Source organism: Homalodisca vitripennis, chromosome X (assembly GCF_021130785.1).
Source record: "Homalodisca vitripennis isolate AUS2020 chromosome X, UT_GWSS_2.1, whole genome shotgun sequence".
NCBI lineage: Eukaryota > Metazoa > Arthropoda > Insecta > Hemiptera > Cicadellidae > Homalodisca > Homalodisca vitripennis.
Window position 1 is genome coordinate 135,625,424 of NC_060215.1, and position 16,542 is coordinate 135,641,965.

The window sequence follows — 16,542 nt, forward strand, 5'->3', positions numbered from 1 at the left end:
TCTCAGTATATCTATGACATCTTCCAATGTTTGCAACTCGTTTTAAAAGTCGTCTTTTGTTTTGCTGTAATGTCTTTATTTTGACATTTCTTTTTTTTAAGATTATGTTTGCTTTGTTGAGTTCTATTTTTTAACTTTTGTTTTGTTGGTGACTTAGAATATGAAGGGGTGACCGCTTCGGGTCGTCACTTCGCTATCGTCAAGGACTCTTTTCCTTTTCAACCCTCTTCGTTCTTTTACATTTTGAAAAATGCCGGAAATAATAACAGGTACTACACCGTCACGTTACCTTCACTCTTAGCAGTGTTCTGTCTAGGGCCTCATCCCTGAAGTGAACCGAGCACAGTCGACTATGTTTCGATGGAGTCCCATTTTTCTCTCTTCACTGCAATAACCCACTGTCGTCGTAGTTCTTCATCAGCAGGGAAACTGTAAACATTTAATTGTTAGCATTATGAAATAAATAGGTTTTACAAATAAATTTGAATAGGTTAGGTAAATCGATTATCACTAATAGCCTAAGTAGCTATAGCTCTCACGTCATGTTTGATAATATTGTTATAGTGTATTTCCACTTAGTATATAGCTTTTAAATATAATTATAATTTGTACATAAAAGGTTTATTGAGATTGAAACTAATGCCAATGGATAGCGCTACTTCTCCGTTAATTCAGCCATTTACTGTAATGAAGTGCAGTTTCATAAGATTCTGAAATGTATTGGATAATAATATATGCAAAAAATAAATACATTAATCTGACACCTAAACCGTTAACATCCATCCAGCCGTTATCGAGTTGATAAGCTTTGAATAAATCCCACAACAAGCTTATTTTGATGTGGGGGGATTGTTTTACATATTTAAATCGTAATAATATGTACATATAAACCATACTAAATAATTTTCCTTACCTGTGGTAAGTTACACCTTCAATTTTCCCACGGTTGTTGCAACCATAAGCCACACAACTTTGTGGCATGATTGGTAGACAACTGGACGCCTGCAGTGTAGTGTAAACAACTGAGAACTGAGAACTGGCAGATATGCGTAGCAGGTGGCTCCTGCCGCCCTCCAGTCGCTTGGGTCTAAGGTGACTCACCGTTCCCCCCACTCCTCTTGTGGGCATCGCCGCTGTTCGCATGGCTTCACTGCCGCGCTCGGATGGCCTCTCTATTTCCTATTCTGTGCTCTATGGTTTTGTTGAAGCGCACTTAAATACTGCGCAGCAGCAAAAGTGTTTTCCTAGGATTTGTCATTTTACGCTAGAAATTAAACTTGCCGTCACCATTGAAAGGTGATCACCCATCACCCATCCACACATACTGCTGTGATGTACTGTCCCGAAATTGATCACATTCAAAGGAGGCCGGTGCTGGTGTCCAAGAGGCTAAAGAGGACCCGGATGGTGTGGTAGATACGGAGGAAGGAGCTGTATATTTGGCCAGTTCCAAATCACTGACAACTCTGAAAACCTTGCTCCTTGCAATAGCTTGGTTTTTCTTGTCTAGTTTGTTTCACAATGGCGGCCATACTTTTAAAAAACAAAGTAATTTTCATTTTCTTTTGAGTACTTTTCTTCCATATCAGTCATTTTTTCCACACGCTTCACTAATTTGTTTTTTTCTTCCTTCCTATGCTGCAATAGATCAACTATCAGTTCATGTTTTTTATCTTTCTTCCTCAAGTTACGGCCGGATTTTCTGTTTTCGGTGGCATCAACTAGATCACTGGTCACTAAATCTTCATTTTCCCAAGTTTGTCCCTGGCGTTTTGAGAGTTGTCAAGGACAAAATAGAACATGTGCATTTGCCACTACCATCGGAGATTGATTGGAAACAGAAAGCCGAAGAATTCTGGGAACAACTGGGATTTCCCAAATTGTATATCTGCAATAAACGGAAAACACGTGAGGATAGTTGCACCAGCTCATTCAGGATCCCCTTTATACAAATTTAAGAACTTCTCTACATCGTATTGTTTGCTATGGGTGACGCAAACTGCAATTTTGTACTGATCGATGTCGGAGCATACGGCAAAGAAGGAGATGCTGGATTCTTTAATAAGTCTAAAATGGGGAAATTGATTCAAGAAAGGAACTATTTTCCCACCTCCTGAAAACCTACCTTCTTCTGAAATTATGCTACCATTGGTTGTAGTAGGAGATGAAGCATTTAAACTGGATAATCATGTCATGAAACCCTACACGCACAAACAAGCAATCGTAGATGTTTCATAAACGACACTTTAACTACGCCACTTGTGCTAGAAGAGTAACTGAGTAAAATGTATTTGGTATTTTATGTCACATTTTCAGAATTTTTTCACACCAATAAACTTGAAACCAGAAACAGTCGACTTAGTCATATTCGTAAGTTACTGTCTTCATAACTGGATCAGGGATGACTTTATTGCACGCAACCCCAAAGGAGCAGCGACTCATCCGCAGCACGAACTTCCTACACAAAACATGATCCCTTTGGCTTATGTCGGAGTCTGTGCTAAAGCAGAAGGGTTTAAAGTAAGAAGCAGTATTGCTGATTACTTTAATGGAAATTACTATTCAAATAAAATGAAAGCTCTGTATCAGAAAAAAACTTTGGTAATGTGAGTAAACTTTGTAGCTTAGTAATTAAGGGGAAGAGAGTTTATTTATTTTAATGTTCACTACCACAGGTTTAAAAACGCCAAATTTAAAGATTTGCATTACCATCAGTAGAACTTGTACATTATCTCATCTTTTCACTATAAGTATTAATTTGATTCATCTACATTTGTTCAAATTAACATGAAAGTGTATATGTGTGTGTGACGTTTTGTAACTTTATGTTAAGAACTATTATGACCTTTAAGTGTACTGGAATCCCCTCCCACGCAAAGATGGACTATGAATGCTTTCTCAAGGCATTGATTGCTGTTCTGGTAATGTAACTGTATAGTACTTTCGAAAAATAAAATACTTTGTTATTATTAATATGAGTGAAAATTATAGTTTTTATTTTCTTATCTGTTTTGTTAAGTTTTTGGCCGATCACATTCCAAAATTTGTCCTTTTTCGGGTTATTCTTGAAATCGGGATGGCTCATCTTCCATATTTATGTCATATTCGGAGACAAGATCAATTAGTTAGTATTAATTAATACTAATGTTATTAGTATTAGAACTATTAATATGATTGTCGCACATATTGAGCACACAAACTGATCAACTTCAACAAACAATAAAAAGTCGTCAGCCCTGCTGCGCGGTGCGTGATTTACTGCTCTCGAGGCAGTGCTCCCAGTCGCGCAGCAAAGACCGCGCAGCGCGGTTAAGGTTTAAGCACGCAACGCGTAGCTAGGAAGACACCTCCATTGGTTTACACAGAGAACCGGTGGTTTTGTCAGTTACGGAGCACGGAGCACGCAGCGCAAAAAGCCCAGTCGCGGAGCTAGGAAAACGTAGCTTCAAAATGGCCCTATGTCCCTGAAGGGGTGTTTCATTTTCTCCCCAGAATATAGTTGTGTCAATTATACGCTTGAGTGAAGCTCTGTTTTGTTCTTTTTCTTTCTTATCCAGTGAAATCCAACATCACTTTGGTGCCTTCTACTCGGCCAGAATCGAACTTCGTAAAGTTTCTGTAGCTATACAAGAAGATTTGTGGTACTAGAGTTGCTGTGAGATTTTAATTTGCCTATTACATCTTTCCACTTTCTATAAGGCGTAGTTACTAAAGCTCCATATGTTTGGTATTTACCTTTTACCAGTGAACTCATTGGCAAATAACACACAAAACGTCCCCCGGATCCCCGGGTTTCGGACCCCCCCCGAACGAAATTTCTGGCTACGCTACTGCTCACCATATTCGTTTGCATACAACTTTTTCAGAGGCAGGGGAATTTCCCCAAAAGACCGTTCCATATCGTAGATGAGCATAGGCAAAGTTAAACCTGTTTGAGAGTGTGTTTGTCTACAATACGAGAAAGAGTGAGAAGGACGAAGAATGCTTTACTTAAGTTTTGTTAATAATTCATTAATGTGGTGGTGCCAAGTTAAACATGAGTCTATTTCGATTCCAAGAATTTTGAAGTTGAAGTTTAAATCTGTTGGGAAAAAAGAGGAATCACTATGGGAAGGATTTTGGTAGTTAATATGGAAATGGATAATTAGATGTTTTCCTGATTAATCTATAATCCATTCAATAACCCATTACTTTATTAAATTCAAGTTCCTCTACCAATGTCTCAACCAATTGGTCTTTGTTTTTATTTTTGTTTTTATAATTATATGGTGATGAGAGAACGTACTGAACTATTGATTACATCAAAACTATATGCAATAATAAATGCAATCCCTTCTAAATTGTTTCCCCCCCCACCCCCCCCCCCCCCCACCCCCCCCCCCCCCCACCCCCCCCCCCCCCCACCCCCCCCCCCCCCCACCCCCCCCCCCCCCCACCCCCCCCCCAAACAGAGTCCATCACTTGGGTAATTTGGTGTTGCCAGCATCTGGACTATTTCGCATGTAGCTATAGCTTTTTTTAGAAGTAGTCTTTTCACCATGCTCAATGATGCTTAATTTATTTATTTTATTCTAATAGCTTGGTTTTTAAATTGAACCTATTTGTTTTGTACTTTTTTTAATGAATTAATAATTGTTTCTAAAATTGCACTGCTGAATGTGATTGTACATTGTTAATTGCCTGATTTCTTGTAACTGTATAGACTTTTTCAAGTAGATCTGGCTACTTTATTTCTTGTTGTTTGTTATTTGCTCTAAATTTATCTTGTTAATTCTTAAATTTTTATCGTTGTTTTTTATCATGTTTTTATTTTTATTACATAGTCAAAACTAACACACCATGTTTTATTGTAAATTTGTTCGATTATGCTGTCTGTCTTGAATTAATTAATTAGTATTATTCTTATAAAAATGGTTGTCCGTTGATAAATAAATAAACCCAATTGATATACTTTTATTACTTGAGACTCTTAAGGAACACGATATCTTAGGCACGCTATTTACATAATTTACAGTAAATCATAGAGAAACCGTTTTCATAATACGTATTCTACTAACCCCAACAGGCTATAACTTTCCTACTCATATATGCTCTTTCTAATAAAGATGTGTTACCTCACAACTATCAAATACATTACAGGGAGAGAGTTTTGTCTATGGCATGGTCAGTTTTACGTAGGTTATCAAGAACCAGTTTACCCAATAGTCCTGCCATTATTTAGCCGAAGAAAACAAGGCATATTTATTTCAAGGGTGTACTGAACACTTCATAAAAGCCAGCTTACAAAAATCTGCAAACGAGATTCTAATATAGAAACGTTTGTAATCCAGGGTAGAAGAATACAATGGCTCAATCCCATTCATAATAATAGACGATTAAAAACTGTATCAATTGGTAACAACGTTTAAATTATTCTTTAATATTTTGGTAATTAAATTATGTACAAAGTCCTATTACTAACACTGTTGCAACAAGCTGTACAACACTAACTACGAATAGCTTTGCAATCTTGAAGCCATTAAGTATAAACACAATATTTTGTTTCATTTGTTCCTAAAAATATTATTTTTATAATTATCAGCGCAGCGGAACACTAGTAATCTAGAAGAAACTGCGCAGCTTAACCGTAGAAATTCACGACAGACCGATATTCTTTTAAATTAATCATATTGCAAAGCATTAAAACATAAAAGCAGCAATGGGGACCCTTTTTTTCCATAGGTTTTCTAATGACGGCGCGTTTTTTGTATGATTTCTTAATCAAACGAAAGAGCTCTTGGGAAAACGCGATATCACGTAAGTCAGGAAAGTTCGTAAATATTAGATACATATGTTTAGAAAAATGGATAGATAACTGAATATACTGTATTTGCGTACAATGATTAAGGTAATGGTGCTCGATAATTCTAATATTCACAAATAAACCCACCAAATTATTGGTTTATTATTTGTATATTATGTTGAGAGATAGAGTAAAAAAATTGTGACTTATTTTAATGACCATCACAGATTTTAGCGATGTTAGGGAACATGTAGACACCTTCCAACATTTTCTTGTAGATCCTATGCAGCGGATGAAGCTGCTAGTAGCAATATAGAATTTAGGCTTGATTACTGTGATCAAAATCAATTTTAGTAAATATAGGTACTTGTACTAAACAAATGTTTTCAAGAATCTTCTGAAATTCACAGACAATTTCGGGGGGCCACCAACACCCCAAAATAAATAATTACATTAAATAAAGAATTTATACTTATAAAAGCTTGTACTTGACAGCCGTAATACAGTTAGTCGTGAAACATTTGTTCTAATTATACAATTTATTTCATTACGTTTTAATGATTTCTTTAATAAATAATTTAGATCTATTTCAGCTTCTTGAGATGTTCGAGCAAATAAACAGTTTTAGTAAAATTACATTATTGAACTCTTACGAATACATTTACACTAATAGTTAGACAAACATTAGTCTAATTATCACCAATACTAATAGGGATACCTAACATATAATGAGGGATTTGACTGCCTTGAAAGCCTCCTTAAGACGTCTTACCACTCAACTGTCCTCTAGAGCCAGCTGTAGTGTAAACAGTCTGGTCATTATCCTTCTTACTGCAGGTGTCTGGGTTATTTCCGGAAACGAAACCTAGTACTGTACACTGGAACAAACATAAGTTATTTGTATAGAACCAAGAGGTATGATGATTGTTCCATAATTGTAAAATAATGACAAGGAAAAGCTTATATCAATCGTTAAATGTTCTTCTATTTACAGAAATTATTCTCTCAAAGTGCTGAAGTTTGATCCGTAATTATTGCACACCCTGTATATCAGAACATGTATACCGATTTTACCGAAAAACACCCAGAATTTGGAACATTTTGATAGGATAAGAGTGTGAGGAGGAATTTCTCTCGCACATGAGGGGAATTCACCAGCAAATGAGGGAATTTCTCCCTCCCATAAGAGCCCATGTTAGCGCCCAATCCGGGGGAGGTCTACTATAAATGTACCAGATTAATTAAGTATGAACATTTATATTACATTAACAAACGAGAACTTACCATATTAAACAATACTTTTACTACGGACTACAAAGTTGAGTATTATTACATGTTGTTGATCATATTATGAAGGTGTTTAGTGATTTAATAATTTATTATTAGACTAATATTAATTCAACACGAAAACATTTAAATTTCGTGTGTATTTATGTTATAAATTAAAAAAACTGCAAAATAAACATTTTAAGACGAACATTAGGGACAAGCATAGAGTTTAGCTTTCTTTCTTTCCTTCATTGAATTCGTTTCTTTGCACGAAAAAGTACATTGATTGCATATTTAACACAATTTAAGTGGAAAGTAACTGAAAGATATTTGCTTAATTTTAACTGAAAAATCATTTTAAGTATGGTCAAGTTTTAGGTTGAAAGTAATCTTACTTTTTTTACTTCCAATATTAAACATTTATTACTTTAGTATTAAAAACGAATAGTTGTTGGTGCATTCAGTTTTTTTTTCTCTTTTTTTAAGACATAGTCCTTAGAAATACCTCCTTAAAATTTACCAGAAAAAGGTTATTACTCCATTCCAGGTATTTCAAGTTGAAGATTTGGACAATGTTTTTAACCAGATCTAATAAAACATGCTGCATATACAAATATTAACATTTACAGTATGTATTCATATACGTACTGTAAACGTTACAGTATGTTCCTGTGTGATCAAAGGATCAGGAATTGACACGATTTAAAATTATTAAGTCGTGAGAAAATTACATTTCTTAAATTAAATATAATCAAATTATTGCTTAAAATTTTTTATATTCCCTCCATTCATAGTTCATGTACATTTTGCACAAATGCGTAAAGCATTTATCCAAAATTTATCCAGATTGTAACAGGCCACCTAAATGGCGCTTAAACTCTCTTGGAATTATAAACCAATTTTTCCTTACTACCAGGAAGATGTATTAAAGAGATGTGATTAAAATTATTTTTCAAAGCTAAAAATAACCACTATCCTAACCGAAAAACCGGTGGCAACACTGTAACACGGGGTTAAAATGGTCGAGCGACAGTGAGATTTATAAATATTTCACCTTTACAAGTTATCTTTTATATTTAGTTTAAAATTTTAATGTGACCAAAGTTATTAATAGATATTACGTGCAACTTATTTTTTCACTTAGCAATTATAAGTACTTTAGGTCTGAGCAAGTGAACTCAAAGAGAGGATTAAAGCGTCGAGAGAAGTTCTGAATGGGAGAAAGACGTGTTAGTGCGGTGGTGAAGGGGAGGTAAGAAAGTACAAGACACTCTCTCGCCATCCCTTCTCTTTCCAGCCCTCGTACAATTTCTCTCTAAGGAAACCTTGGCCCTCACGATTTTGTCCACTTTTGGCATTTTGGCTAAAGATCTGCCAGCTGCGCAAGTATACGCTAGGTATTTGTCCTACGCTCTAAACTGTCGGCAGGAACCTACGCTTTTACACGTGAGATCTACGATGACTCTAAATTCGAGATTATAAAATCTTACATAGTAAATGATAAGTTCATATCGGTACACGTTTATTTAGAAATTTATTTTTATTAGGATATTGATTCATCTTAAGTACTTGGAAAATACAGCTTTATTATAAACACTAAAATCTCTGTTTTTATAGATTTGCTTTCTTCTTTTGCGCTTGTTTTTTTCAGTCTAGCGTAAATAACGTACTCACTACAATTTATTGTCAGGTGTATATAATCGCATTTTATTTGTGTAACTATCTTTCATTCAAATCGGAGGTTAGGTTATAATTTGTGTAAACAGTTGACTTATTTTGAGATAGTGGGGTCATTTGTAGTAAATATTGCTTAAGAGATTACACATCATCATAATACCTTTCATAAAGCTGCAATGCTTACTTTTCGTTCTGCAATCTGTAATAACATATATCATATCCACAATAAGTTCCATGTTAGGTTAGGGCCAGTGGAAAAACTAACAAAGGTGACCTGTGCCTACAAGAGTATATGTACACGCAGAGATACTCTTGATACATTACCTGCCTTTCCTAGACTACAATCTCATAAGTGGTATCTTTAGATAACACAAACTTTCGTTACGACACCTCACCACACTAATTTCGTGTTGAATTGCGCTAGAAAGCTTTACACGCCTTAAGGTCATACGAAATGTCGTGATCATTAAACAAAACATATAATAAGGTGATCGAAAAATCAAGGAAACTATTGACTAATAGGCTATAGCATAAACCAATATCGTTAGACTACTTTTCTTTTGACATTTAGTGATAAACTAAGATTCGCCAATTAACATCCTGATTTTTTTATCAATATTACACTGTAGATGCGTTCTTAATATTCAGTTGTAACAGATAATCAGATTGGGTACCTAAGTATATTTTTTATTTTTTTTATACGTGATGAGCCTGTATAATGTAACCTAAGTTTAAATTCTAGGTAATAATCAAAACAAACATGAATATAACTCACGTAACTTAGAAATATGCCTGTGGTAGGCAAAGGTATGCCAAGGAGGCATTTTGAAAGCAAGCAAAATGAGTGATTTTACTTTAAGTTAAGAATTGATTACGCTTTTCCAATTTCAGATCAGGCATTCTACATGTTTGGGTAAACAAGAATAGTATTTTTGCATTAAAATTTTACCACAGTAGAAAAGAACAGTGAACAGTTTCCCAATGGAATGCGCTACAAGATTATCCTTAAGAACAACTGAGTTTACTGCTGTTGTCTCAATAACTTGAAATACTGATTACCTGATTTCTACCGGCCACTCTACAGCATAAATCAGGGAGTCAATAGCATTAAAAAAGATGTTAACATTTTCTCTTCTTCCTACCCTATATTTCAAATACTCTAGAATTGAAACTGTCAAGAGTAGGTGTAAAGAAAACAACAGTTACAGAACTATCATTTAATAAATAGATTTTTATACCAGTATAAGGTAAATGTTCTTATTCATTTTTTAAAGAAATATTTATTTATTTGTCTAAATTAATGTTGTGGTCTTAACAATAATCGTCATTAGATATTTTACATATACCTCACTTTTACCCCAGCGCTACGTTCAATCCTCGGAACACTTCTCAAACTTAATCTTTGGGATAGCCTTTAGCTCTTTCAGCGATAGACTTGTATTGTCATCTAAGCTTGTTATTACATCCTCTCTATGGGGCCCAACGCTCTGTTATGGTTACTTTATTTTTGGAAATAACAAAGTGACACAGATATATGTCTGGAGAATATTGTGGCTGGGGCATAGTTATAGTACTGTTTTTACCAAACTTTCACGAACAAAGAAGAGTAGGCAGGTGCATTATCGTAGTGCAAAAGGCATGAACTGTTTTGTCACAAATCCGGGCGTTTTAATTATGATTGCTTCACGCAAACAGCGTTAAACAGCGTTGCAGGTAATCCTCTAGCAAAAACCGTTCGACTTTGTGGCAAGAATTCGTGATGAACTATGTCATCAATATCGAAGAACACAGAGAGCATGGAACAAAAACACAAAAGAACCTTTACTCGACTGAACTTGTCGAGACTTTCTTGGTCTTGGCGATCCAGAATGCCTCCAATGGAATGATTAGACCTTATTTTTGAGGTAATATCTGTAAACCCAAGGTTTTTACCAGTTATAACATGTTACAATAATTTTGTATCCTCGTTGACTTTATTTATAAACTCCTAAGCAACTTCCATTCGCCGCTGTTTTTGTTCAAACTCAACAATCTTTTAAAAAGTTTTGCTGTTTGATATTCAAAACGTTCAAAAAGATTTCATGGCATGTACCAATTGATATTCCAACGTCTTCAGCACCTTCATAACCATTTCTTTCAACGTTTAACTTTTTCATCGTTTAATGCTGAGCTGGGCGTACGGAGCGTCCCTTATCTTCAATGTCTTCACGGCCATCTTTGAAACGTTTATACCGCTCGTAAACACTTCATTTACTCATATTAGACTCACCATAGGCCTTTATTAAAATGTTGTACTCTATATTTAATTATTCAAACAAAATTTGATGCAAATTCTTTTATTCATTTTTTCAACAAACAAAATTTGCTAAGATTTTAAAATCTTAGAAGCTTCTACTTAAAAATTAACCAAAGTGTTACAGCTAGAAATTTCATTATACTTCAGAAGCATTAGTATCAAAATAGTATAACAAATTTGCCAATCTTACTCTTCAAACACACCTCGTACTATGTTTATTAATTTCGGAGGTTTAATAACTCTCATTGTTGATATTGTTGTTTTGACTCATGTACATACATTCTAAAAGCGCTAATACAATCTGAAGTTCAATAACGTACACATTAACTTTATATTGTACTTAAATGACTCAAATTAAAGGATTTTTTCTTCACTCTTAAAAGGAAACAATATCATCTCTAAATGAAAAGCTTTCCTAGAGATGTACTCAACAAATTCTAAACATAAACTTTGGAATCATATTTATTTGTTTTGTTACAGGTGAGGCTATATTTTGTAACAGAAGAGCAGAACGCTATATATTTTGTTATGATAGACTTAACTATGGTGTTTATAACAATATATATTGCTATTATTGCGTTTGAATACATGAAACGGTGTCGGTTTAGTGAGTTCATTGTCAACCATTAATAACAAATACCTTAACTACTGGAATTATCCTCCAAACATACATTTTCAGAGAACCGTGAGCTGTTCACAGTACAATTCCAATACTACAACGATGAGTGCTCTAAGGTTCTGGCATAGAAAAGTAGTTTTTGCTGGAAAGAATGTCGAATAAGCTTTGTTTTATACATTTATTGGGAATTATCATATTTATTCAAAATATTGCCATACGCTCGCATAAATTTGTCTTACACGCATGGAACATTTCAATGAAACCACTTCAACAGTGATTCATAAAGACCGCATAAATAGTCTTCATTAGATTGTCGGAAGAGGCAGTTTTGATTCGTGATGTATAGAACATTGAGTCGATCCTAACTTGTAGCTGGTAAATCTAACAAATCTGTAATTTTTAATCTATTTATGTACCGTGAGCTATCTGATAACCAAGCGCTTTAGTGAAATAATCCAGGAAAGACGGAGTATTATAAAATTATTTACAGTGAATGTGACAAAGAATTTACTTCAATGAAATATGTATAAACAATTGAAAAATATAAGTTGCAACTAATGATATATGTTCATCTACAAGTAAATGTGATGAAATATATTTAGCAAAGATTACTAATAGAAACTACTCATAATGTAAGTGACACATTTATACAACATTAAGAAAGCTAATTAATATTTTATGTCGTATTGTATACTAATTATAGTATATTGTTTTCAATAATTGCACATTTTAACGCTCTTTTTATACATTTAAATTGTTTGGATGAAGATAAATGTATTTTTTTGCAACGGCGTTAGAGCATTTATAACTTTCCAAATATATTAATTTTCCTTAGTTCGTGTTTCGAATAATTTTAAATTCCACAACCATTTCCACTTTACTTTATAAAAATGTAAACGTTTACTTTAAACGGTTTGCACCTTTTTATTTACAAAATAAAGAGTACAATCAATAAAACATTCGAGTAATGGGTAACTCAGCGGTATGCGAGTAATGACTCCCTAAGCGGATTACTTTATTTAGTAATTACTGAATGTACAATGATTGACCACATTTCACTGGTCAATCAATAATAATCAAAGAATTATTGGACTAAAACATCTTAGGATTTAAAAAAATGTTTGTATGCACACCGCACTAAAATTAACTTGCACTTTCCCTCAAGCCACATAATATGGTGCTTTTCGTGTTTACAAATGTGTAATCAGAGAGACTCGTATATAATAAATACTGAGGCAATATAGTAGTTTATCTAACGGGTTTGTTGTATAAAGTTTACAACACTTTTCTAACAATCAAGTACGGTGGTGAGACAATGCAGTTGTGTATTTCTAATTGCATTTCACACAAAAAACCTGTGAGTTTAGACATTTAATTCACCTAAGATAACCTAAAATATTGAAATTATTTAAATGATAAAACATTGAAACGAAATTCAATGATTTGAATGTGCCTCTCACATTGGATGGAATTTATGTAAGAGATTGGTGAATATACTAAATATTTGTATTGCTCTTGCGGTGTTCGTGGCAAATGCCTCACAAGCACCTCAAGTACAATGTGGTAATGATTGGCTTGTAGAATACGTACAATTATGTAACTGATTTTTTAGTTTCTTAGGGAACATTTGTAGGAAAATGTTGCAAGAACGTTTAAAGCCATTTAGTTGATAAGTTTTGGCTTCGTAAAATATTGAAGAGGTAAACTATAAATAAAATCTATCGAAGATGAGTATTTGAAATGTAAGTAGCTAGAGTACAGAATTATTGTAGTATATCCGGCTACCATAGTACGAGAAATATCATTGCAAGCCTGGTCGTTTCACTTTATTATCTACTATTAATATAAAAAGATCTCAATTAACAGTTTTAAACTAGTGGTATCGCGAGAAACCAATCTTCTATTAATTTATGAGTAGATTAAAGAATAGCGCCCAGGCTTAAGTGCATTGAACAACAGTTTATTTGCCATAACTTAGGCTTGCAATGATGTGTCTCTTATTGTAAACATTATCAATTTCTTTGGGGAAAATCCTGCTATCCATGTCTATATGTAATCATGGAAAAGGTTACCATTCAGTGGTATAGTTAAAAACAAAATACGGAATATAACTTGATTGTGCCATCTTGATAATTGTCCTTTTTACAATTTTATTACTATCGATTATTGAATGATTTGAAAGGATATCGTGCCTTTCACATCTGTATGGGTCACAAAGTAGCCATGCAAGTCTACATAGCTGTTTTGCACAGAAAGTGAAGCCTTCGAAGTAGGCATTAGTTGCTTATCTACCTCTTTCTCAGACTGAAGCTTACAGATTCTTGCAGGCAGGTATACATCAGGATCTATTTGTTCAGGCAAAGTTTGAGCTTTAACCAAATGGTTTTGTCAAACTTCGTTCTAATCGGTGAGTCTTATGAGAAGGAAAGCATAAGATGATCACACTGTTTTCAGTTAAACACTTATTCAGTTAAAAAGAAAAACACTTAAACTATGAGGACGAACTGCCAGATCGGATATTTGATCACTTTTGTTTAAATTAATTTTTAAAATAAATAACTTAAAACTGTTTCCAGTAATACACCTTACTTTTAATAAAAGTTTTTAAATGATTACAGACCGTCAAAATAAACTGAACTAGTGAATTTCAATTTAGGAATGTGAGGTGTCCTAAAACCGGGAATTTCCCGTTTACATCCGACTACCATCACCTGGGATCTTCCCGCCTATGTCCTCCTTCTGCCATTCCGATTTCGGCCGACCACGCCATTTTGAAGGAATGTGACTCGTTACGCGTTATGAGAGAACCGGAGCTTTTTGCCAGAACAGAGCATTTCATAACTAGATGAACGTTGTTTTCAGCGTTAATCCACCTTCTATCATATTTCTGTGCTTTTGTTTAATCTCTGTAACATGTTTGGGTCTCAGACAAAGACCCAGGGAAGACCTCTTGGCACCTTTTTTTTGCAATATTTCCAACTACGTAGAAGGTAATTTTGGAGTATTTCGAAGGCATTTGCTCCTTCCTGCACATTATATATCTAATATATATACAACCGCATGTGTAACTGACTGACTGACTGACTCACGTATACTAATTCTAACCTACTTCCAGATGAGTTAGAGACTTGAAATTTGGTACACAGATAGCTTTCCACGTGTAACCACCAGGAAAATCCCGAAAAGTGAGAATTTTTCATTTTCAACCCCTCAAAAAAATTCCCAAAAAATCGCGCATTATCTTCACCCCTGCAGGCATTTTTTTGTAAGCCCGATAGCGGGCGAACCGTTGGAGCTAGCTCGGATCTGACGGAAAATTCATGGTCAGGAATGAAGTGAACTACAAAAAAGGTCTAATGACTTTTTGCTCTATCTTCCAAGGTTTTAAGCGACAAAACGCTCGAACATTTGAAATTCCAGAGATTTTTTCGATAAAAATAATGTTTCAAGCCCGATAGCGGCCGAACCGTTGGTCGTAGCTCAAATCTGATTGACCCATCAAATTAGCAAATTGCGCGATCTACCAGAAAAGGTCCAGTAATCTTTTGCCCTATCTCGATTGGTTTGGCCGAAAAAAACGTGATTATGTACAATTTTGTTGTAACTTTTACGCGAAACTTTTGTTTTTGGGGTCGATAGCGGCGAAACCCATTGGATCGGAGGTCAAAATAAGACTAACGTTTTATTTAGGAAATAAGATGACCTACAAAAAAGGTCCAGTGACTTTTTACTATATTTCCCTTAGTTTGACCGCAAAACGCGATTAAGTGAAAATATTGGACATTTTCGCCTAAAAATTTACATTCCGGCTTGATAGCGGCTAAACGGTTGGTCGTAACTCAAAACAAATTTTAAACGGGATTTAGGAAATCACGTGATCTACAGAAAAGGTTTCAGTGACTTCGGGAGTTGGCTGAGCGTTAGCTAAGCGTCAATAGTAGATAGGGACAGAGGAATATTTATTATGTTCACAGACACAATACCCTCTAAAAAAGGCCCAAGTGTGTCATTAACCCCCGGTAATATTAAACCCCCCCCCCGGGGATGTGTAACTGACTGACTGACTGACTCACTCACGTATACTAATTCTAAACCTACTTCCAGATGAGTTTAGAGACTTGAAATTTGGTACACAGATAGCTTTCCACGTGTAACCACCAGGAAAATCCCGAAAAGTGAGAATTTTTTTTTCATTTTCAACCCCTTAAAAAAATCAAAATGGCGGACGCATTTTCTCCCCGTGTAGACCTTTCGTAGGCGCGCTCGATTGTGACTTAACGAAGCATCCTATCGAAAAAACGGAGCCCACTTACAGTATTCTCCTTGAAACTCTCTACAAGTTTGCAATTTAAACTTTTGCTCTATCTCTTAAAGTGTATATACAGGAGGCGCGAGAAGTTGAAAAACGTAATTTTTTGAAAATTTTCAAAAATTTTCTAATAAAAAAAAAAAAATTTTAGAAAATAAATAATAACACCATAAGATGCATCGTGAAATTCTACACCAATAAACAGTTTGAAGTGTCTCAATATGTTTACCCAATCCCGAGAAATAAATAATTTTGTGATATAGTAGATAGGGACATTGCGAGGTAGGGTGGGGGGAGGGGGGGGTTAACGTAAAGATAGTCCTAGGTTTAACTTTTTTGGTGTCGATAGATAGGGAAAAATAATTCAGAGGTGTTGGGGTCGGTCCAGGGGTGGAAAAAATTTCGTCATTTTTTCGATATCTCTTACCGTTTACGAGATATTTGCAAAAAACTGTCATTTTTTGCTATTTTTCCACCCATCTTCATTCGCGTTTCCAAAAGTCAACAGCAAAATTCAGTTGCTGCTTTCCCGAAGTGATAGTTTTGTGTCGGGACAACATTAGGGATCCTAGTGAAGAGAATTGATGGCC